This window comes from Coturnix japonica, chromosome 11 (genome assembly GCF_054131305.1).
Source record: "Coturnix japonica strain WE chromosome 11, WE-NBRP24, whole genome shotgun sequence".
In the NCBI taxonomy this organism is placed as follows: Eukaryota; Metazoa; Chordata; class Aves; order Galliformes; family Phasianidae; genus Coturnix; species Coturnix japonica.
Window position 1 is genome coordinate 15,066,715 of NC_140673.1, and position 23,793 is coordinate 15,090,507.

At 46.2% G+C, this 23,793-nt stretch overlaps 1 protein-coding gene across 4 annotated transcripts in view; it reads right to left on the minus strand.

Annotated features, from left to right (window-relative positions):
- The window catches only part of LRRC8D (leucine rich repeat containing 8 VRAC subunit D), a 45,589-nt gene extending 23,330 nt beyond the window's left edge, over positions 1 to 22,259 (minus strand). The window contains exons 1-2 of one of the 4 annotated variants that reach the window (XM_015870241.3): positions 22,087 to 22,259; positions 13,045 to 13,177 (exon numbers count right to left, since the gene is read on the minus strand). The gene's annotated coding sequence lies outside the window, so the exon portion shown is untranslated. Of the gene's footprint in view, positions 1 to 6,539; positions 6,616 to 13,044; positions 13,178 to 21,393; positions 21,508 to 22,086 lie in introns of those variants that run through there. The other 3 variants (XM_085511400.1, XM_015870242.3, XM_085511401.1) reach the window with 3 other exon arrangements.
- Positions 22,260 to 23,793: the final 1,534 nt, after the last annotated feature.

Sequence of the window (23,793 nt, forward strand, 5' to 3'; positions counted from 1 at the left end):
TTGCAAAGACTGAAGTCAGTCCACATTCCTCTCATAATTTCTGCTTAAGGTTAGCTGAGCCAGAAGGAGTTGCCTGAATATTAAATTCAGATGAAAGAACAGAGTGCCTTTAAAATGTAAGCACTATTTTTGAGTTATAATGCTTCTATGTCCACATAAACCTTCCCAAATCCTTATGAGCAGCCTTCCAGCGTAACATAATCCACTTTGAGGCTTTGTCTGCGGCAAAGTACTTTGGATTACTTCTTAAGAGACAAAAAGCACATAAATTAAAAAATGGATCAGTTAAACTGCTTCAGACCATCTTCATGAGCTCTTGTTCAGAATCAGAGTAACTCTCTCAATCATACTGCCTTGGATGTAAAGCAATCCATACGAAATTCACACCTGGGGCTGACTTGAATAATCTCTCAATGGCATGTGAAGGCAAGCCCTTAACTCCGGAACCACACACTGGATTTACTGGGGAGTAACTGTTCAAAAAACCACCCTTGGGAGATGGGCCCAGACAACACAATGCGCCATGTTACTGGTTCAACACCAAACCAGCCTAAGAATGCAAGAAACCACACAACCATAAAAACGAGCTTGAATTGCAGTAAATGAATACAAGACAGTATTTGTCAGGTTTGTTTTAGAGAAGGGATTTCCAACAGGCCCCAGCCTTAGTTCTAAAAGCCTCTAATTCTGACACAGTTTTCCAAGACTTCTCCATTCCTTCCCTCCCCACCCCCACCCTTTCCCTGCAAGCTGCATCCCTCAACTCCTTTCTCTCACAACTTGCCCTGCTGAAAACCCAGCCTGCCACCCAACAACTGATGGGCTATGAACAGCCTAGCACAGAATGCAGTGCGATTTATGGACCTTATTGGGAGATTTTAAGCATCACCTGGAAGATGGCAGAAAGCAGAGCAAACAGGAACTCCAGGTTCAGAGCCAGCCAGCTCGACTTGGTGTGCTCCCTCCCACGCAGACAGGCACTTGCTGTTTTTCCTGGGGATACGTTTTCAGATCACAGCCACGACCTGCTGCAGATACAAATCAGCTTTGCTCATCCCACAGTTTTATCACCGACAAAAAATAGCTCTGTAGGGAGAGGAGGAGGTTTTCAGCTGTTTTCTCCAGTCTTCTAGAGCTGCTTCTTCCATCTTCTCCTTCTAGCTTTTATACTTTGCAATAAGGGATAAGCCATTTTCTCACACTGATGTTAGAACAGCTGTTTTCTTATTCCACAAAGCCAATACATCCTCACAGCTACCTTTAAAACAAACCCAACAGTAGTCACAATGTTCCAGCAGCACCCTCAACACTACAATCACTGGGCTTTTCACAAAAGAAAACCTGGCACCTCCTTGTTTCTGTACCAAAGGTGGCTTCAAGAGGCAGCCAGAGACAACCAGGAGTGGTTTGGATAGATGCTTCTACTGCGCACCACTGACACTCAGAGTTCAAAAATACAGGAGAGTGACACATCCCTCAATTGGATCAGAAATACACGGTTTTCAGGACGGCTGGAAAACATGTAATATATTATTCTTAAGTTTTCTAATAAACAGTAACCTCATTCTTCCCAAAACACTGACCAACATTTGATCCTGTTACAAACAGCTGAGGCCTCCCCCACAGAGCATCTAGCTGCATCACATTAAGGCCGTTCCTTTCTCCTTGCCTCTAGCATATTCCAAGCATGTAAACAACTCTGCTGTGCACATGAGCAAAGTCACAGCTAGCCAGCAAAAGCCGCAGCACTAAGGGCATCACAGGAACCGGTCCAATCCTAATAACCAATTATTTTCATAGGGCACTGTATTTGTTAACTAAAAGCCAACTGCTATTAACACAAATATACGGCAAAAAATGATTTCACTAGAAAAGTCGAAGGAATATTTTAGAGTATTATTTTTTCCTGCATAAGGTCACAGGCTTTGTTACCCTCACCACCAAAACATACACGAGCAGTCAGGCTGAATGATCATCAAAAGAGGCTTCTCATCACTTCAACAATTGTGACAAGAATAAGAGAAAGACAAGCATTAGATAATGCAGGCAGGCTTACTGTCTGGGATTTCTTGATGCATGTGACTCCCCGTGACAAGTCACATTCTTGGAGCCAGGCTTGAAAAAATACAGGAACCCACTATTTGCAGTTCATTAAAAACAAATAAACTCTCACTTATTACCTGTTCACAAGTGAAATAATTAGAAGGACATAAACTGTTACAAAAGTTACCAAAATGTAATGCAAAAGTATTGCCTCTGCAATTATTTTTGTAATGTAAACCCTTGCTTTGCAATCTCTGGACCAAGCATTCCAGGTAAGCTCCTCTGGTGGGGCCCACTTCCCAGGGGAGATTTTGGCAGCCAAATCCACCCCTTTGCCATCCTATTGCTCAAGCCACACATCTCTCCCAACAGGTAAGTCTGCAGGCAGGAGAAATCAAGGTTTGGAGGGGACACAGGTCACCTTGCATCCCTATCTCATTTTTCTAGGGGTTCCAAGCTGTTCCCACAGGAAAAACAAATGTGATTGCAACTATGACTGTTTAGGGCCTTCTCTGCATTAGGAGATTTCCAACAGCAGAGAAACAGCTCTGGAGCTGGGAACCGAGCACAGCAGCACTGCTGCCCTCAGATGCGAGCACCCAGAGCAGCCTAAAACACCTCGTGATGTTTCCTACTGAGCAGCGTCCTCACACCATTAGCTGCCCCTTAAGTTCAAGCAGAGCCCAATGCTTTCTTGCTGTCCACATCACTTGACAGACAGGAGCAAATCAGCCCTGTGTCAGCACCCACCAGCTTCCTTTGGCTTATTTACACATTCAGAAATGTCAGGCTGTGAATTCCAGATCTCGCTTCTTCCTTCCACAGTGTAAAAACAGCCCTGTCACACATATCCTTCTCCCCTCCCACCTCTTGCCAAATTTCCCTGACCAGAACAAGTTTTATCTTCATGAAGCCAAGAAGTCATCCAGTGCTTCCAAGAATCCCAAAGAGCGCAGTGCTCCCCTGCCCCCCCTCTGAGACCCAGCAGGTGAACATCTGCTCAGCCCTGCACATGGCATTTACACATAAAGGTGTTCAAGTGCTAGTTTCATAGATAAAATTAAAGATCATTCCCCGCAGCTAAGACGCCTTCATCTTCCCCACCTCCACTCCATTCAACACCACAACTCCTTCTTTACTTTGTATCAAGGCAAGCTGTTGTTTATTACAAAGACAAAACAATTGCTCTTACCAAACCGGAGATCAATTCCAATGCTGTGCTTGCAAAGCAGTGTTGCACACTCTCCCTTTCCTTTTCACCCTACTCATGGTAATGATGTACAAAACATAATGTGTGTTATGAAGAATTCATCTGGCACTGCAACTAAATCTTAACTCCTAACTTGACTAAATTGAAGTTCATGGTTAAAACAGGCTTTAGGGTCTCTCAGCCAGAAGACCTAGAAAGCTCTTCACAGACTCAGGCCTTGAGAAGCTGCTGCACACTGTGTATCTGACAAGATGCGCTGTAATAAATACCAACACCAGAAGGCTGTAGCTATGTCTCAGTGCCAAATATCTGACAGCCATCCCCCTTTTTAAAGGAGTGAGATCAGAAGACTAAAGCCAGGACATAACTGAGGATTTAATGACAAGAGGAACTGCTGAACTGAATTTTACAAAGCATTTTAGGTGTAAATTATGAATGATAGTAACAAACCAAATTAAAATTATTACAGATTTAAATTAATTATCTACAGTTATAGATAAGTAAAAGAGAAAGAAAATTGGAGTGTGTTTCTGTTGTACACCATCAGCAAACAAATGCCTTTACCTGTGCTCATTATGCACACAAGATATTCAATATTTTGTATCAAAAGTGCCCAGCACAGGACAATTAATTACTAAAAGAAAGACAAAACTCAGCTTACTGCCACTTCTAGGATCAGTCACATGAGCACCTCAAATCAAAGGCTGCCTGGGGAAGAAGCACTCTGAGTACATCAGAAAGGATTTCAAAAGGATGCTGAAGCTTCTGTCCTTTGATGGTTTGGATTGACCCCTTGTCTTAGGCCCACTGTAGCTGAAAAAGTGAAGTCAAGATTACTTAAGCTAATTTGACTGAATTCAAAGGGCCAGTTTCCAGTCATCCTGTTAGGGTGACGCTGCAGTCTGCAGCGTTCCCCAGTTTTACCACTAACCCAGCTTTCCTGTTGGAGTCCAGCTCAACACAGACCTTACAAAACATATGTTTGGTGAGGAAAAGCAAAGGAAACCAGGAAGCAACGAGCATGCCAGTGCCACCCAAAAAGGTTATGAAACAAGTAGAATAAGCCTTCATCCTCGCACTTAAAATAATGGGTGTCACACTGGCTCTTTCAAGGTGTTGTAACCTCATAGAAACACTTAGAACTAATTTGACATTTATATCTTTATAAATAATGCATAAAAAAAGCAAAGGAAAAAATCCAACATCTGCAGTTTAGTGAAGGCCATCAAAACAAACATGTCCATAGCACTCAAATGCTAAACCACATGTGAAAATCTTCTGAGTGGCTGAAATCTGGGACACAAAGGAAAGGTCTTTTTGCTTTTAAATTAATTATTAATCAATCCTTTCAGCCGTCAAATCTCTACAGTGATTCATCTATTTTCTTTACCAAAGTCTAAACTGTTATGAGAAGATAACAATTCCAGTGGTGCGCCGCCTTCTTGAGAGCAATACTTAAACCTGCGTATGAAAAAGAATTTCAGGAGCTTCATTTCTCTCTGCAATGGAAAAATGTTCTCATTGATCCTAAAAATAATATTAAAAAAAAAAAGAAGAAGGAAAATCAATACTTAGAATTTTCATATTGAGAGAAAAAAGAAGACAAGGCTTGCCTCATTTATTGACAGAAAAGCAGTACACTCCTGGTGATGGCACGCACTGGAAGTGATGAGAAAATTCACATCACCAGAAATCCTCAATAACATGCCATTAAATAATCCATTCTTTTACTCACGCAGACAGTTCCAATTGTCTGTAAAGGAATTTAAGCTTTATGGAAACATGACTTGACAGGAGTCGCTTTTTATGTTTACAGAATTAAGAGCTTGATCCTACACTCCACATCCATCTAAACCTTTTTTCAGAGTTAGCAGCTCTATTTTGTAAACTCAGCTGCATGACTGGAGCTCAGCTGGAGACACCTATGTACTGAGCTTGCTTTTCCTACGCTAAAATTATATCAGAACGTCGCAATACATTTGCATATCTCCCCCACACACCAAGTTTCTTTGCCAGCAATAACAAGAGAACAGCATCAAGGCTTAGAAAACATACCAGACAGATAGGGAATGAGAGGGTGGAGTTTCCTGCAGGAACACCCAGACTGAAGTCCAGTCACTGCGGGAAGGTGCTGCCTTTCTGCAGCCTGATGCCTTCCTATCCGTGTCCTGCTTATCAGTACCAGATGTGAAACTCCTCCCAGGAAATGAAAAGCTTCCTATAGTTTCTCCTCTCTCCACAACCTCAAGGGTACTATCAGGAATAGTGGTATCACACCACCCTTTTTCCATCAGAATGGCTTCCATTTTCCCCTTCTGCTATAGTGAAGTGAAAGGAAAAGGAATATACAAGTAAATAACAAAATCTCTGTTGGGTTCTCTTCTCTTGTCTCTCATGTATAGCTTCCCTGGGAATATCTCCCCTGGCAACCCACATTGATGTTCTCAATTTCCATCATACAGAAGTAATGTGAAATTCACATGACGCTCATCAGTTTCACAGCCACGCAGGCTCTGTGGTAACATCACTTAAAACAATTAGGACTTCTTACTTTGCTCTAGCAGAGCTACATGAATTACAGGTAGCAGACCTGCTGGGAGCTTGATTTACACACTTGTGCACAGCTATTTAAAGAAAAGCTCTTAGTTAAACAAAAAGATGACAGAGCTGAAGATTTCTGGCACCTTAACTTCTCCTAAGCTGTCAGTAAAAAACAAAACAAACACAAGTGAATTGAACCAAGTAAAAGGAAGCAATAAAAAGTTACTATAAATCATAGGAAAATAGCTGTACTACCGTAAATAAAGTGCTACCACAGCATAAGAATAAGCTTCAGTGGTTTTAAAAGTCAGTAGAATCCAGTGCCATAATTCAAGCTGTGCTGCACACCAGAAATTGTAACTTGAACATTCACAAGCTGTACAGAGCCATGCCCTCCCCCATCCCTTCCATTTTTCCCAGTCCTGTCCTCCCAGAGTATCCCAACACCGGAGCCCACATAAAATACCTGTCTAACAAGTCATTTAGTCTGAAAGACAAAAAGTCTCAATCATTGTGTAGGGAAAACTGAAAGCAAGCGGACAGAAGTAAGACTATAACATTAACAAACTAAATACAATACCCTGCCCCCCCCCCCCCTCCAAATGATTAATAGTCATTTCTTAATCATCATATTACACGGCTACAGGGAAAATGCCCTGCAGCACAACCTGACAAAGGCATATCTATAAAGGAACAAAACTAGCAAACAGTAGGTTTGCTAGTATCAATCAGGCAGAGTACAAACCATGCAGACAGGATGAGGCTCTGTGCTAGGAAGCAGGCTTTCTGACACCAGCACGCTTAGGGAAGATCTAAATTGCCATGGACTGGGGAATGGAAAAATGCAGAATCACATGAAAGAAAGGCAAACCCTGCTTGCAAAACAGCAGTGAGTCAGCTCCTGAGGTCTGGTCTGTGACTGCTCTGAAAACAAGATACACATTGCTGGTGTAACCTCCAGTCATACAGAACGAAAACATGCCCATCTCCTACATGCACATTTGCTTCAGTATGTGATATTCCAAAGTATAAATAAATAAAGAGATACCAGTATCACTGTTTAACCCAAACTTCAGAAAACTCTTTCAGAAAGTGCTAACCCACCCAGCCTTTTGACCCTCCACACATCAATCCATGTTCAGTGCAGTTCAATAAGCAAGAACCACTCATATCCCTGGCCTCAGATCAATCAGAAACAACTTACCTTGGGGATACCTCCAACTCAAAAAGGTCACAGAGTTATTTTTCAAGAGGATCTCTTTCTGAAGCGCCTTGACCCCTTGGCCTGCCTGGTTCCATCATATCTTTGATCAAATCATCCAGAAAACCAAGTATGCCCCAAGGCCTTTTGTGACAAGCTGTGAAACTCAGCCATTTAATGTTAGAAGTAACACCAAGCCACAGGGCTACACGGAACATTTAGTCACAAAGAACAACTTGGTCCTCATTCAAAAATCTAAGATGGCTGTCAGGTTTTCCTAACCTACCTCCACTCTAGTGAGTACCATCAGTTGCAAGCAGCTCTCTTGTTGATCAGATTATAACTCGTTGCTGGGGGCTTTCTAGTCTCTTGCTTTTTTTGTTGTTGTTGTTTTCAAATGTTATTAGCAACTGTGGCTTCTCTTGTTATATTAACTATTTCTGAAAAATTAATACATACTCAAAAAAATTACTGCAGCACTTGCAGAAAACCACGGGTCAAATAAGGTAACTAAATCATATGACTGCTGACTAGGTCAAGGAACTGGCCGCTGAATATCATGCTGCCATGCAGTGTGCAGCTCACACCTTCCTTGTCCAGCCCCTCCTAGAGGAACAAAAACCTTTAAACTGTCTCGTTTCAGATAAAGGATTAAAGGTTGCTTCAGGTGTTGCTCTTGCACACCAAATCCCTCTACCAGCTACTGCAGTTTATCACTGCTTCACTCATAGGTCAGAGCCCCAGCACACAAGGCACAAAATATATACCCAACACATGACAGCCCTTGCCTCATCATGTTCTTCTATTTCAAGTGTTTGTCTCTTCCTACTATGACAGATATGTGAGCAACCCATACAAACAAGAGCAACTTGTGACTGTGTAGAAAAACCACCTTAATTCCACTAGCTATGTATGTAAATCTATCCAATATACAAAGAAAACTGAAGCAGTTCTTCCCCTCATTAGGACATTACTGTAAGGATTTAGCCAGATGTCTAAGAAAAGCAGGCTTGGGGCTTTTTAGTTTGGTATAACTCCAGTAATTACAACAAGAACACAGCTGAAATTAGCTTTGCTGAATGCTTGTGGATGAGTATACCAGTTCTCATCTTCCCACCCCCCACAGTCTATACATACTGTTTGAGTGGAACAAACAGAGCTTCTCCTCCAATGCTGCCTTCTGATTGAACTCTGGTTCAGACAGAACAGGAGTGCAAAACAAACAAACAAAAAAGTTAAATTATAAGAGTTGTAAGGAGCCAGAATGCTAGAAACATATTTGCATATCTTAAATCAGCTGTATTAAAGAGGAATGAACATACCATAAATCTCCAATGATGCTTAACAAAATGATGGAATTCTTGGCAGTCTGATTATTTTATCAGGCTAATAGCCAGACATGCCAGGTTGTCTCACGTTGGGTACACATCCCAGGTCAGCAGAATCCACAGCACCGAACCAATACACTACACATATTCCTGGCTCCAGGCTGCTGTCCCATCCTACATCTCTCTGCTCTACCACTCACACTCCTCTTGCCCAGCTCCTGGGGAAGTGTTAAGGGCATGGGAAAGAGGTTGATGCCTCTAACTATGCACAGAAAACTTTTCTACAGCTCCCATTAAAACATTGAGCAAGAGTTACTACATGAGATGCATGGAAAGTTTGGAAACTTGACAGCAAAAGCCAGGTTTATTATATTTAATCACTAGAGGCAGTAGAATGTTCTAATTGCAAACAAACTCTAGCACATGAAATAATAAGTAAAACTAAGGAATGTATTATTTATTTAAACACAAAAGTTTTCCATAAGGAGCCCAGGAAAAACTGTGAACAGAGTGACACAATATTACAGCTAAACCACAGCAGCACTGAAATAAAGCAGCCAGGAGAGAAAAATAAAAAGAGAGATAGAGAAAATGAGAGATAAACGAGCCCTCAGCCTTCAAGGTCAGTGCAGCAGGAGGGCAGGAGGTGCTCCAGGCTCGGAGCAGAAGCTCCTTGCAGCCCAGGAGAGGCCCACAGAGGAGCAGGCTGCCCTCTGCAGCCCCTGGGCACTGTGCAGAGCAGATGTCCATGTGCAGCCACGTAAGTGCCCATGGTGCAGCAACAGATGTGGCCTGAAGGACGTAGAGTCCACAGAGAGCAGACTCCTGTGGGACTTATGCTGGAGCAGAGCACTCCTGAAGGATGGGCCCTGTGGTACAGAGCCATGTTGGAGCAGCGCTTTGAGAGCTGCAGCCTGCAGGAAGCTCACACAGGATCAGTTTTGGAAGGACAGCATCCCATGGAAGGGACACCACATGAAACAGGGGCAGAAAGTGACCGAAGACAAAGCACTAGGGGCTGACTGCAACCCTATTCCCCATTCCCCTGTGCCATTTGGGGGAAGGAGGTAGGAGAGGGTGGATGAGAGGAAGGTGCTTTTAGTTCTCACTGTTCTCATCTGTTATCAACGTGTAATAAATAAAATTAATCTCCCTTCTGATGAGCCTGTTGCCTGTGATGGCATCTGGTGAGCCATCTTCCTGTCCTTATCCCAACCCACAAGCCTGTTCTCACTGTGTTTCCTGTTCCTCTGAGAAGTGGAGTGGCAGAGCAATGTGCTGGAGCCAAGCTCTCTGTCTCCATGAGGCCACCAAGTGCCCCACAGCCCCGCAGAGCAGCCCAGGTCTCACTGCCTGCTGCCCTGCCTATTGCCCAGCAGTGTGGGCTCCAACAACCAATGTGACAGGCTCTGACCCAGCAGTAGCTGGCTGGAACCGGCTACAACTGCACTGCCAGCACCTCACCAACCACAGGCAACACCAACATCATGGCTGACATCAATGGCCACATAACACAGGAGTAGGCAGAATGGTGAGGATGCCAGCAAAGCCCCATCCCAGAGCTGGAGGTCACTTAAAAACATACATCTCCCTCAGTACACATTTCAGCCCCGGGGGAATCACAGTCAAAGCCACCACAAGAGCACATTCCCTTTATTTTCAGAAGCAAGCAGGCACTGCCACCATCCCCTCCTGCTGCAGGCTCACAGCTCCAGCATACGGAGCACCAAGGACTCCCAGCACTGCTGACCCTGGTACTCGGTGTGCAGCTCAGTGCACACTGACTCACATTACTTCTGAACGGGAAGTGTGATATCAGTGCACTTGCAGTTTGCTCACAGACTGAGCTGATGTGTACCAAGTAAATCCATTCGATTTACCTGCCTCCAGAGAGCTCATGTTCTGTTTTACACCACACTGAGGGACAATTCGTGCCCTGCTCACCGGTGCTGCAGTAAGAAATAAAGGAAGAAAACAACCAAGAAACTCTTTGCCTTCCTCAGGTCCCCTTCATTCTACTCCCAGTGACACCGCCACTTGCTGTGAGCATAAAGTAAAACAAATAGCTCATACAAACAAGCTGTTTTTAAAAGCACATCAGTGAAATGTGATTTAAAATAAACGAGCTGTGTTTGAAGGTATCACTATTTCCCCTGGCACCTCGTCAGTCTGCAGCTGCAGAAATTCCTCTTAAATTCAAAAGAGCTTAAAGCTTACACTCTTGTGAAATGGGTTTCCAGATGTCAATTTATATATAGTATATACTACACTCACACTTGATCCCAGTCACCAGACCAGAACACTTGCACAGTAAAGCCCCCGACACACCAATGTTTTGCTGATTTAGCCGTACCAGTCAAGAATCTCTCCTCTTTCGATGAGGGGAAGGCTTCCCAGCTCTGCCAGCAAATACCTTACTGCAGAAAACAGTGGCTGCAATTTTTTTTTTCCTGCACTCATAAACCATTCTTTTCCTCAAACCCAGCTCCAGCAGCAACAGCTGAAAAGTCCCTTGTTGCCATAGGGGCACCTCAGGAGGAAGTGGTGAGGCACGTTAAAGAAAGCATGCATGTGTGAGGGCTGAGGGGAAGGAGAGTATTGCATCAGTATAGCTTCCTTCCACAGAAAAAGGGAGGAAACAAATACTGCCATCACACCGGGTCTGTGCCAATAGAAACCAAACTGCCAAGTCACAGCCCTACCATAAGCAGTAACAGCAGCAGAGCTCTGCATGCAGGTCAGAATCTACAACTTTACTTTGACACAGGTGGCATTTCATTTCCCACGTGGTCTTTTGTGTATAGTAACCTTCAGAGATAAACATATAACCTCAAAACATACGTGGAAGCTATTCCATTTTTTGACAAACAAATACTAATCCTATTCCATACACCCTCCAAGGGATGATTGAGTGTCAGGCCAGTTAATTGCTTCTCTACTGAAAAGATATACTGATATAAGATGCATATGAGGATTTATTTGCTAAACCATCTGTAAAAGCCTCTAATGAGTAAAACCATCCACCTACTTTAAATCCAGGATTAAAGAACCTCTCCACTCTTCCTAATGAGAATACCTATACTACCATTTCATTCTGATGAGAAGTACTTAAAAATTGAGAACTGATGGTTAAGAAACAAGCAAAAAAAAAACCAAAACCCTAAGTGTTAGGCAGATTAAGCTCAGTCATAATGACAGCCCTGTCTGTGTTTACACTCAAATATAAATTTCTCTCCTGCCCTTTTTTTTTTTCTCTCCTTCAAACACAGATCTGCTGCGGGTTATCCATCCAGCCTGCCACATCCCATCAATACAGAAACCAGGAAGGCTTGGCTGCAGAATTTAGGTCAGCTTGTCTGTGGAGTACATGAGGTCCTGCACATAGCTATATGTTTTCTAGTAATGCCTCAGTAATCCCTCTTCATCCTGCTATGCAGCTATTTCCCCAGTCACTACCAGCTTTCCTCTATCTCCCTGACAAAGACGCTCCACAGGAGGGATGTTTGCAGGCAAATGAACCTCTATCTCTTCCCTGTGAAGCAGGAAGCTGATTGTTGAATCAAATAAATGCTAATTCCTATTTCCCAAGACAAAACAGTGAAGGCTTCCCCACAGCATGCTAGAAAGACTCCCTCCCCTTTTTTAACCATGCCAGGAAAGATGTAATCAGACTGAGCTGGAAATCACCCCAAAAACACTAAGAATATTGTTCAAAATGAATAATCTAAAAAAAAAAATCCAACTTTTTTGACGTGGAATAAATAAATAAAAAGTAACATCAATCTGTGACTGTAATGAATTCGAACAATCTAAGGGACAGATGCTGATATTTCTGGAAAGAAAGTATCACCCGAGGTGAAAATCACTGTGCCTCTTCAGATAATACTTTCTTCCAAAAGAAAATTGTGGGCTGTGGTCGTCCCAACTATTGTGTGAGCGGCACGAGTCCTGTTCCTGAATCGCTGATGTGCACAGAGAACATGCACGAGACATTTCAGAACACGATCCTCAGAACAGGAGCTCCACATCAACTGAAAAGTGCAGTTATGTAAGGAAAAAAAATAACAGTACACCAAAACCTTGAACTCCTCTGACTGTCTTTATCAAAGATGAGCCTAACAAAGCCCCTTGGATGTATGACAGTTTGAAAGATGCGCACACAAGAATAAATACCAGTTTCCCAGAACAGTTAAGGGAATCTCAGAAAGAAAAAAAAGAAAAAAAAAAAAAAACCAGTTATCGAGCTGACAGTTGGTTTTGTCCTAAAACTCATCAACTCTTCTGTACCATACAACTTAGTGCTTCTTGAAAGCTGGCACTTAAAGAAAAATATCTGTCCTTCAAGACATGAAATCGCTCTTCAGCATTCAACAGTCACTACGAGCATTCCCAGCCAATTCTTTCCAACCCACACGGAGCCTTGGTACAGGTATTGGCAAGCACTGGGCTGCATCACACACTGAATATCTAAATCAGATATCCCAGAAAGCATGAAGCTGCATCTGGTTACATTCACCTCCAATCCAGTACAGAAAGAAGCTTACAGTATGCATCCACGCCAGGCACAGGGATGATGTAGATGTCATTCCTGGGCCATGGTGTGGCATCTGCAACACTTCTTAAGGAACAGAGCTCTGCATTTTATTTTTCTAAATTAAGGATCGTTCACAATCTCACTTCAGGTCAGCATCTGGCAGCCTGCCCCGCTCCCAGCCCCGTACCTGACCAGGCTGTGCTTTCCTCCTCCCTCCTCTGGCTGCAGCTGGGCTGAGCTGTGGCTCCAGAAGGCTCTGGTGACACCACGCCAGGCGCTGCTGGTCACTGGCTCATGTTGAGGAGTGCCACGGATGCTTCCTGTGCAAAAACAAACAGATGTGAATCAAAGCAGCCAGGTGACGTATTGCTACAAGGGGGTCACAGAAACACTGCTCTACGACACAGAAGTAGCATATTAGTCACCCTCTCCCCACAACCCCTGGTCTCTGGGGAAGGCTGAGCACACCTTCATATTAATAATTTCAGAAATATCCTAAATGAGTTGCCTTCTGGTCCCCTCCAGCTGCTCAGGCCGAGTGGAGTCCATGGACGGAAAGCAGCAGCTCAGCAAAGCCAGCAGCCACGTGTCGGCACGTTATTCATCAGTATTTATTTTCATTTGCTGCTTATTAAGTATGCCTCATTATAAATCAAGTATTTTACGGTAACTGCCTCCAATTAGCCAACACAGAGCAAGCTGCTAGGTGTGCTGATATTGCTCCACAGCCAGCACCCAGAGACTCTGCACTCCCAGCACAGCCCACCTTGCAGCCCACAGGGAGCTGCTTGCCAGGCCCTGCTGCACACAGGGACCTGCATAAGGAGACAGGAAGGTCCTGTCAAGAACACCAGGTAATTGCAAGGGCTTTCCTTTCCCTCCATCACAAAGGCTGGGGATTGCAAAGTGGCCAAGTGGTCTCTTGGGAGAACTTGCATTGCAGCACCAGAAACAGAGGCTTCAGAGTTGGTTTTTTGGGTTTTTTTTGTTTTTTTTGTTGTTGCTTTTAAATACATGGGAAAAAAAGCCCTGAGTGAACACAAACATCGGCAGTGAGCAGTTTCAGGACAGACCTTTGGAGCGTACTTGAGCTCTGACAGAGAATGCTCTGATGGCCGCGGGGCCGTTCCCCTTGGCTGTTTCTGTAACCTCCCTGGCGAGGTCACAGATCCACAGCAGAAGGGTTTGCCGTACATCAGCCTTTCCTCTGCAGCCATGCCAAAGGCAACAATCCGCTCTTAAAAACAGAAGGCAAAGGCAGTTCCCACTGACAAAGCAAGAGCACTGTGTTTATGGAAAACGCATCAGCCTTTAAGGATAGGTATCAGCAGAGGCTAAGCACCAAGACCACAACAGTGCAGTATGAAGAGAAGGAAAACCCTCACAGACAAGTTCTATTCCAATCTGAAAGCCAGCTGAGGTCTACCACCTGCCTCATCCCCTTTCCAGGGCAGAAGCAGCAGACCAATTGGAATATACCAAGAGGAAAGGTGGAAGGAAACAAATCACAAGAAAAACCACTCAGGAATAAGATTTTGGTTAAAGAAATAGAAATACTAATACTAAAATAGGAAAAATGCCATATAAATCACCAGGTTATGGCATCACCCCACTGGGCATCGCTGGTGCAGCTCATTCCACCACTACACACCATGTCCTATATGTTGCAGCTAACGTGCAGTCACTCAATCAAATGTGTTTTTTTCCCCACTAATAAAAGCACTACTTTTCTTGTGCTCAGAAGAGAAACAATCGCTGCTAGCACAGTGATAGAAGGAAATCAGATGACACATTTGCAAAGCAAATTATCGTGAATTCTGCTTTAAAAAATGAAAAGTGAGAGAAGTCACAGTATTTTGGGGGAAGAATCGCAGATCTTGGGGAAAAGAACTCAGTTAATAGAATAACTACAAATGAAGCAGTTTCACTCATTATGAGGTTGAGTTTCACAACAACCGAGTAATTCTCAGTTCCACACTTCTCCCAGCGCCCAACCAGCAGCCGACATTTGACAGTTGCTTTGGTTAAAATGCCATCTTCCTCCCTTGTTGCTGCATGAGAAAGACAAACAACAAGGCGCCACACAGGAAAAATGTCACACTACCACGAGTGAAGAAAACCCCCAAGCCAGCGCAGAAACCTACTCCAGAAGCATTGTCAAAAGCAGCATGTAACCCAACCAGATAAATACCAGATTCTGCTGCTATCTCCCAGTGAGGTTTCACAACCCACTCCAGCTGACAGAGGCCACCCTGCTGCTCCAGAGGCTCCCACCCACTCCCCAGCTGTGCCTGGGTGAAGCACAGGGCCCGGGGCAGCAGGCAGGCAGTGGGGTGAGCAGCCTGCTGCAGCCAGGCCAGGAACTGCCCTGCTTCTGCTCCCAGCCCACACCTGAGCTCTGCTGCAGCATTTCCTACACCACCTCTCCACTTCAGGGGCTCCCCACCATCTGCCCCTTCTTTTTCATGCCTCTCCTGCTGCTTCCAAAGCAAGAAAGGCAACTAAAACAGAGCAAACCAAGACCCGCTGGGGAAGTGGGCAGGATGCTCTGTTGCTGCACTGACTCAGACAGCAGGAGCGGGGGCTGCCGGTGGCAGCTCTAGTGCTAATGTCCTTTACCGCACAGCAGGCAAAGTACAAGACCTTACCAGCTCAGTCAGCAAGCAGCCGTTGAGGAAGTCCCAAGATGGAGGAAGCGATGGGAGGAGAGGAAGTGGAGGAGCAGCACTGTGTCTGTCCTTGCCCCACTGCCCACACGCTGCCTGCAGCTCTGGGCTGCCCTGCACACAGACACTGCAGCTTTACAGTACAGATATGGTGGGGGTAAAGCCAGGCTCTTAACAGTCCAACCTAGAAGCCCACACGTGTCAGCTAAATGTGTTGTAATGGATGTGTAAGTCTACACGCAGTTCTATATTGCTTTGCAATACGCTTCCGGACTAGTTTCACTTAGCAGGATTTGGCCACCCAGACAGGAGCATGCAGCCCTGCTGCTGGAGAGGGGCTCACACCCCCAGCACAAGCAGCACAAGCATGCTTTACACATACAGAGGATTATGCACAGTCTAATGCTTCAAGATTTCCTTGTATGTTTACTCAATGTTTACCTCAATGATTCTGCCATCTCCTTGCCTTTGCCACACTGTTGCTATTATCTTTTCCATTTTCAAACACCTATTTGGTGTTTCTATTTTCTGATTCTCACGCATGCTTTACCATTCCTGCTCTACCACAACACTGGCTCAGCAGGTCCTTTAAAATATCCATTTTGGTTAAACCAACTGATGCCAATATGGACGCTCATTAACTCTCCTTCCAATCTAGGTACATCTTCAGTCAAATCACACTAAAACCAAACAAATAGAAAACATAACCATGATTTTCAACCACTGGAGTCTTGTCCAAACTGCCACGCTTTCCACATTCCCATTTTATCTGTACACCTCAGTCTCACTCTCAGCTTACTCTTGCCCCCAAGATCCATTCCTCCCCACAGCCCTTATCAGACCCTCTGCTACCTGCTGCCCACTGGGGTGTTCACACTGAGCACCCAGCCCTGCAGCTCTGTGTGTCTGCCTTCTCATTCCAGGGGCCAAAAAAGAAAAAAGCTCAAACATATAAAAAGTTTTGTGTTCCTTTTGTCAGTTCCTCTTTCAGGCTAAGGTAGCTCAAGCATTATTTCTTAACTTAATTAGACAGACAGTAAGTTGGATGGCAGCCACTGAGAGGAACTCTACGTAGATTTGTGAGGCTGTATTTTTAAACAGCAGTCAGGCTAAGCGTGAAGTCTGGTTCCTCTGTGCATCCTTAATGAAAGCAATTGTTAACGCATGCAGAAAGTGTCTGTGACCACAACAGAGCTTGAATGGACAGCACACCCATTACCCTTCCCACTTCTCACTCACATTTTCAGGCAGTGACCATCTGATCCTGATTCCTGCCCTCCCTTCCCATGGTCTGTACACAGAGCCCCACGTACAGATATGCAAGATGGGCTTTTTAAAAAATCATTCATTGATATTTGCATTGGTCTAATGAGCAAATTTACACTGAACAACCACAATGACACAAGGTGGAAGATGTGCTCCTCTGTGCAAGACTGCAAAGACAACAAAATGTCTATTACATAATACTCCTGTATAAAATATTAATATTCACAGAAGAAGCTTTTGAACCAAGAAGCTATTTTCAGTGACTAGCAAAGTACTGTTGTATAAGCCTGGTTCTTATTAATCATTGTATTTAACACAACCTATACCTTTTGTTGACAGAAGATGCCAAAATCAACTTAGTACATACACACATAAAGGTACACACAATCTCAGCATGACCGGCTTCTCTTTTGACCTTAAAGTACTACAAGGTTACCAAACCCTCTCTGCCCCCAGCACACAGCTCTGGCAAGCTCACACCGGGGCTATCGTGGGCACAGGCATTCTTTAAGATCTCACACCAACTGGAAGTGTGTAGGTGCCCCTTCCTTCCCATGCTGTGATGGCTGAAGAACAGACACATCACTCAGACACCACATGCAATGTTTTCTCCTTACAGCTATAATCGGAAGTTCGCAAAGTGCTGCAGCTAAAATGAAGTTCTTCACACAAAACCTACAAAAGCAAACCAAGAAACCAACACTGCTTTTAAGGGCATGTTGGCATCTATGACATCAGCCAGGCTTGAAAACACATAAGGTGCGGCAGCCCCATCTCCTGCAGAACCCAAGGGCAACACAAACAACTTTATAGAGAAAACTTATCTCAGTGCTGACTAGTGTGTTTTTTTTTTCCCCTTGGACTTCATTCTTTGCATCTTGGCTGAGGCTTTACACTCACTTAATTGTGTGGGGGTGGGAAAGAGCCTGCCCTGCTGCTTCACTGGAAAGGCTATAAAGAATCACCATATTTGGGCCAATCTTCTCGCAGTGGATCTATTCAGCAGGGATGGGGAGTACACTGTCTACCGTCAATCTCCTCACGTCAGCCAGATCCAGGGGGCAACAGAAATAATGCATCCAACACAACAAGGGACATCTGCATGGGGCAGTCCCAGATGTGGTCCTAGCATTGGGGAAATGCAGAGACACAACCTGGACGCTGAGCAAGTAAGGAGAAAGAGATTTATATTAAGGCTGTTTAAAACTCTGGTATGGGAACTGTGCCTTTTTTTCAGTTTTAAGAGCCACTTGACAACAACAGGTAGCAATAACATTTATCTGTAATGTCTGCTCTTCGGGTCAAAGAAATATTCCACTGCAGCTTCCTGGCTCAAGGCAACCCTCTGTGAGACAGAACACCTGAGATGCCCAACTTTGTTTAACGGAGAGACCACACACAGAGAGAGCTCAATCTTAATGCTAAGAAGGAGCAGGACAGGTCACAAGAACTGGGCCATTTCTCCTGAGGATCAGACAACACAAAATGCAGGACCACAGGGAATAAAGGCAATCGCTACTCTCACCCTCTGCTGGATGCCACACACCTACAGCCTGGCTATCTTTTCTACTTCACCAAGTTGCCTCAAACAAGGAAAAAATAAAATAAAATCTGAAAAACAAACAACTTCTCCCTCCTTCCCTTCCCTAAGGGTGACTGTATTTCATACAGGGATCATTTCAGAAACCTTCAGTATCACAAGTACTTCAGCCTCAGAACGAAACACTTCTGAGGAATGAGCTCAAGTAGAAAAAAGTAAAATTGCAGTTAAGAACAGCTCTGGGACTACATGAACAACATGCTTTCACAGCCTGGTTTACGCATGAGAAGGAAGAAAAGGGGAGGCGTTCCTTTTAACACAGTGCCAACAAACAGGTTCTTGGTGCAGACAAGCGCTCTTCCGTAGCACTGCTTCCCTCTAGGTGTTGGGAAAAAGGCTGGATGACTCCAAGAAAACAAGCCCCCTCCTTCCAAGGATGCCTCCTGAGCACTCAGGGAGGCACTCCATGCCAGCCTTTGAGCTGCCTCCTCTATCCACCCCTGGAGGGAGCCAGGCTGGAAGAATATCATTGAAAAAAATATAGAAACAACCAAAAAGAGACTCAAATCTTTTAGTTATAGAGATTTGTGGTGAGGGAAAGATGGAAGCAGTGTAAGTTCAGTGATGTGGAAATGAGTATTACGGATGGCATTAGAAAGTGCCAACCTGACTTGTGACGCACTTTGCTTTTTAACGTGCCAAACCCCAGGATGATTCTCATCAAGTTAAACACTAGAAACGCTGGCTTTGTTCTTTCCTAAATTTGTATGGAATCCCTGAGGGGAAACATTGTTTGGCAAGCAATCAGTACCTATTCTTCGTTAGACAGCTAAAAGAAAATTGCACTCAATTTGCTTAGACCAAAAGATCTCCAGCCAAACCCATCCCCAATGCAGGAAAGCCAAACTTTGAAAAAGCGTGTTTCAAAGCCTCCTCAAGGTACCAGATGCAGACCTGCTTTAAAACCATTATCAGCTTTTATGAATGCAATGCTGATAGTTCCTAGAAAATAGTGTTTCACAGGCATCCTTCTCTGTGTTTCAGCCGCTTTCTGGTAAATACTTCCAGGTCCAGCCCCACTCACAGCCAAGAGAAAACACTCCAAGATGAAGCAGCGCTGCCGTGACCCCAGAGAGCCTCCTGCAAGCAGGCGTGCTCGTGAGACTGCACATGAGCAGAAAATTAGTCATATCCACAAGTCTTTGCACGGTGAAGTCCACAGGCTTTGCACTGCTTGTTAGGGAAAAAAAAAAGAGTTTAATGTGCCAGTTATGCAAAAGCACAAATAAGTCCTTACATAATTTTCCCCAGAAACTTTGAATTTATTTCCGCTACTTTTAGTATATCAATAGCATAATGGTATCGTCTCCACATGGCAAAGAGATAAAAAAAACAATAGAATCAAATCAAACAAAAAGGAAACGAAACAAGCCAAAGGAGAACAGCGCAGTCTAGTTTCAATCCAACAAAATAAAAGAGAAATTTAAACTGCGGAAACTTAATGTTTTATTCTTTCCATTTGATATTTGAGTCTAAGGTAGATACTGCTTGCTGTGTTCTATGAATATTAAAGGTATTTTCATGGATTAGCTGAAGATACAGATTGTGCTTTTGAAAAGGAGAAAAGCCTTTCAAGTTCATTATTTGACAACAAAACAAAAACAAAACCACCTGCCACACCACTAACTACGTAAAACTCTCCTCTGTTTGCAACCAGTTGAGAAAACAGTTTCCTGGCATCCCCCACGGCACCGCTAGTAACTAAACCACTTCTGAGTAAAACAGCCATCACCAGCCCCACGGATCAAATGGCCTCAACCACAGGACACCCATCAGTGCCCTGCGATCAGCAGCATCCCCAGCCAGAGGAGCAGGGGAGGCACAGCAGACCCAGCCGAGGCGCCGAGCCAGCACTGCTTCCCTGGCAGCCCAGCGAGGCGCTGACACAGCCGGCAACATGAGGAGAACCTCAGCCAGCAACACAGCGCTTGGTTTGGTATCTATTTATGTGCGCTACCCTCATCAGGGTTTGAATGGGACCTGAACACATTGCACAGGAGCAATAGGAAGATGAAGAGAAGCAACAAGAGCTGCTTGGACGCCAGGAGCCTCAGCACAATCACTTCTGGCAGAACCGCACCCAGCGCAGCACACGTGGCCGCAAGTGCTCCTGACCACAGGAACGCACGCACTGTTTCCTCCATTGGCATTCTCAGCTGCTGTTCTGCTGCTTCAACTCCCACCCAGCACTGAGCACAGCACAAAGCTGTCTGCTGCCTCCCGAGGTGCTGGGCCTGGGGCAGATACCTGCTGCACATCCGCATCCCTCTTCACATCCACATCCCACAGCCTGGAGTGCTGCTCAGCACTGCTCCTTGCTCTGCCTGTCCTCAAGTAGGCTCCGTGAGCTTGGCTGCTCTATCACAGTGACCCTGCTTGCAAATAACAGCATCGATCTCAATATTCCCTTTTCATTATGTGCAAAAGCACAGACCCAGCAGACATAGCAGAGAAGCATTCTTCACGCTAGGCATGATGCAAGTAGAGCTCCAAATGAGTTTACTGTGACTGTGAAGGCAACGCTCGCACAGAAACATCAAAGAAAATGGTGCACAGCACAGAAAATACAGCCAGGGCAGCACATCCCTGGGTCAGAGCCCCATAAATTGGTTTCACGCAACAACAAAAGATTAATGGGAATCTATAAATCACAGAGAACAAACACGACCCTGGCCTTGGAGAAAGCCTTGCTGCATTCATTTAAGATGGCAATCAAGTGCAAATTATGCTGCCCGTACCACCAACCCTTACTCCCAAGTTGAAGAAGCGTTTTTCTCTTCTTTCTCTGAAGAGGGAAACAAACAGAAGGGGCTCTCTCGGCCCTGCCTGGGCTGCGAACGCCTTCTGATAGCTCCGATCCAGGACCCCAACGAGGGGGCACAGCCATCCCCACCTCCAGTCCTAGAGATGAAGGATGGCCGCTTCCCACCGCCGCCAAGAAAACCCTTCTTTCCCCGTGTCGCTTTGAAAGCCGCAGCTGACGATGCCGGTGAGCGGCACGCACCCAACGCGAGCGGCGAGGTGGTTCCTTTCCCCGCGGCGGCGGCGGAGCCGAGCAGCACATCACTTTCAGCACCACCATTACAGGAAGTACACGGAGCCGTCCCCAGCGCACGGCGGGGCCGCTCAGCGCCACCGCCCTCCATTTTCCAGCCCCAGCAACCTGCCGCGGGGGACAGGGGTCGCGCTGCACCGCCGGACCGACCCTCGGGGGACGCCGGAACGGCGGCGCTTCCAACGGGGCCGGGGGGAAATGGAGGTCGCGAGGCTGCGCCCGGCTCACGGAGGAAGGAGAGATCGGTATCGCCGCGTACCGGGGAGAGGGGAACGGGGGGAGGCCGGGGAGGACGCCTCGAGAAAATGCAGCCGGCGCCCGGCGAGGGCTGCGCTGCCCCGCGGAGCCGCAGCGGACGCGCCCCGGGGCCCGGCAGAGGAACGGCGGCGTGGGCAGCCCCGGAACGTGGGCAGACAGAGCCCGGCCGATCCGAAGGCGGAATTACAGATAACAGAAAGAAAACGCGAAATAAAATGAAACGGTAATAAAGAAAGAACGGGTCGCCGGGAAACCGCGGAGCAGGCGCGGGGCTGCCCACGCGGTCCCTCCGCCGCCCCCGCTCGGGACTCCGCCGCCCGCCTCGCCGCGCCCGGGGACGACGGGGACCCCTCGGGCCGAACCGAGCCGAGCGCGGACACGCACCTTCCCGGGGCTCCGGCTGGTTCCCGCGGCGCTCACTCCCGCCGCTCTGCCATGCGGACGGCTGCGGGCGGCGAGGGGAGGCCGGGCCGGGCGGGCTCGGCTCCTAGCGGCGCCCTGCAGCGCGCTCCCCGCGTGCGACGCGCACCCGCATGGCCCGGCGCACGGACGGCACCGGCTGCCGGCGGCCCGGCCCAGCGCCCCCAGCGCCGCCCGCGGTTCAGCCGCGGCCAATGGCTCCCGCCGCGCCGCGCATGTGACGGCCCGCCCCGGCACGGCCCCGCCGCGCTCAGGTGCCGCGGGAGCACGGCTGGGGGGTGGGACCCGGGGGAGCGGGGCTGGGAGCTGTACCACGCTGCTTCACCTCATTGCGATGCTTTCAAACTCTGCGTTTGGTGATTCAAACTAAAAATGAATAGATCAATAAATAAAAATACTGCTCTTGGATCTACGGCTGCCCCGAGCCCCAGTCTCACACCAGAAACTATTGGAGCCCTTCTTACCTTCTGCAGTTGGGAAGGCTCCGTGCCCTGTGCTGGGCAATGACAAGGGACCGGAACCGCACCGCTTTGTTGGCTCGCTTGTTTGTTTCAACTAAAACTGGATTAGACCCATCCCGTTTTGAATTGTTATTGAACGTGATCAAGAATAGAATTTAAAACATAATAATAAAAAAAAAATACAGACATTCCAAATTGTATTTCCTTCCCTATGACTTGTAGGAACGGGAGGAGATGGGAAACAGCCAGTGCGTGCTGGTTCAGAACAGCTCTATGGCCCCTTGGAGACTGAGAACCTCTGCCTTTATGTTCCTAGCAGCATTTTTTAATCAGTCTCAGCCCTCCCCATCTCAGTATCTGTGGGATGTATCCAGGGTTGCAATGGAATCACTCCTCAGCAGCACTCAGCTCCAGAGATCGAAGGAAACCAGGGCAGCTCGTCCCATTCCCAGCTGCTCAGCACTATTTCCATAGCAGCTTTTTCATCCAGTAGAATTTTAGCACAGTTCAGATTTAGTCTAATGGGTTGTCATTTATTTTAAGCTTTGATTTTCAATACCTTCATTTGAGCTTTCAGTTATTTTCTTCTCTGAGATCAGCAGCTCTTGTGTTATTTTCGGGCAGCTTTTCAGACCTCTCTGTTTCCTCAGCAGAACGAAATCATCTCCCTGTTTATTCATCTACTGTAGCCCCCACCCAGTGCCCAGCCCACCCCATATCTGCAGTTGTGGGATCCCACTGATGTGGGATTAAGAGGGAGAAAAGCATTCTGATGTGCTAAACATCAAGGCCAGTGAAAACAGGTAACTGAGAGCTGCTGGCCAGGAAACCCTGACTTGCAGGCAGCTGATAGGCAAACTAAAGCAGAAGAAAAAATGCCAAAGTTGGTCCAAACCAGCTGAATCTGCTGTCCCTTGGCCATCACAGACACCTTGCTGAGCACAGGTTTGGAGTTGGCCCTTCACAAATGAAAAATCCTTCTTGTTGTTTTGATCTGAGCATATGTCTACATTTGGATGCAGGAGCTGTGTTTTGGATGGCTTGCTGCTCACAAGCTTCCCAGCAGCTGCCCATGCTCAGCCTGGGGTGGGCATGCATTGGGGATGGCAGCAGAAGGTGCTCATGGGGAATGGATGTTGCCAAAAGTAGGGACTCAGTGGCTCCTTGGCTTTAAATTTGAGACAAATTTAAGATGAAGGGAAACGTTACC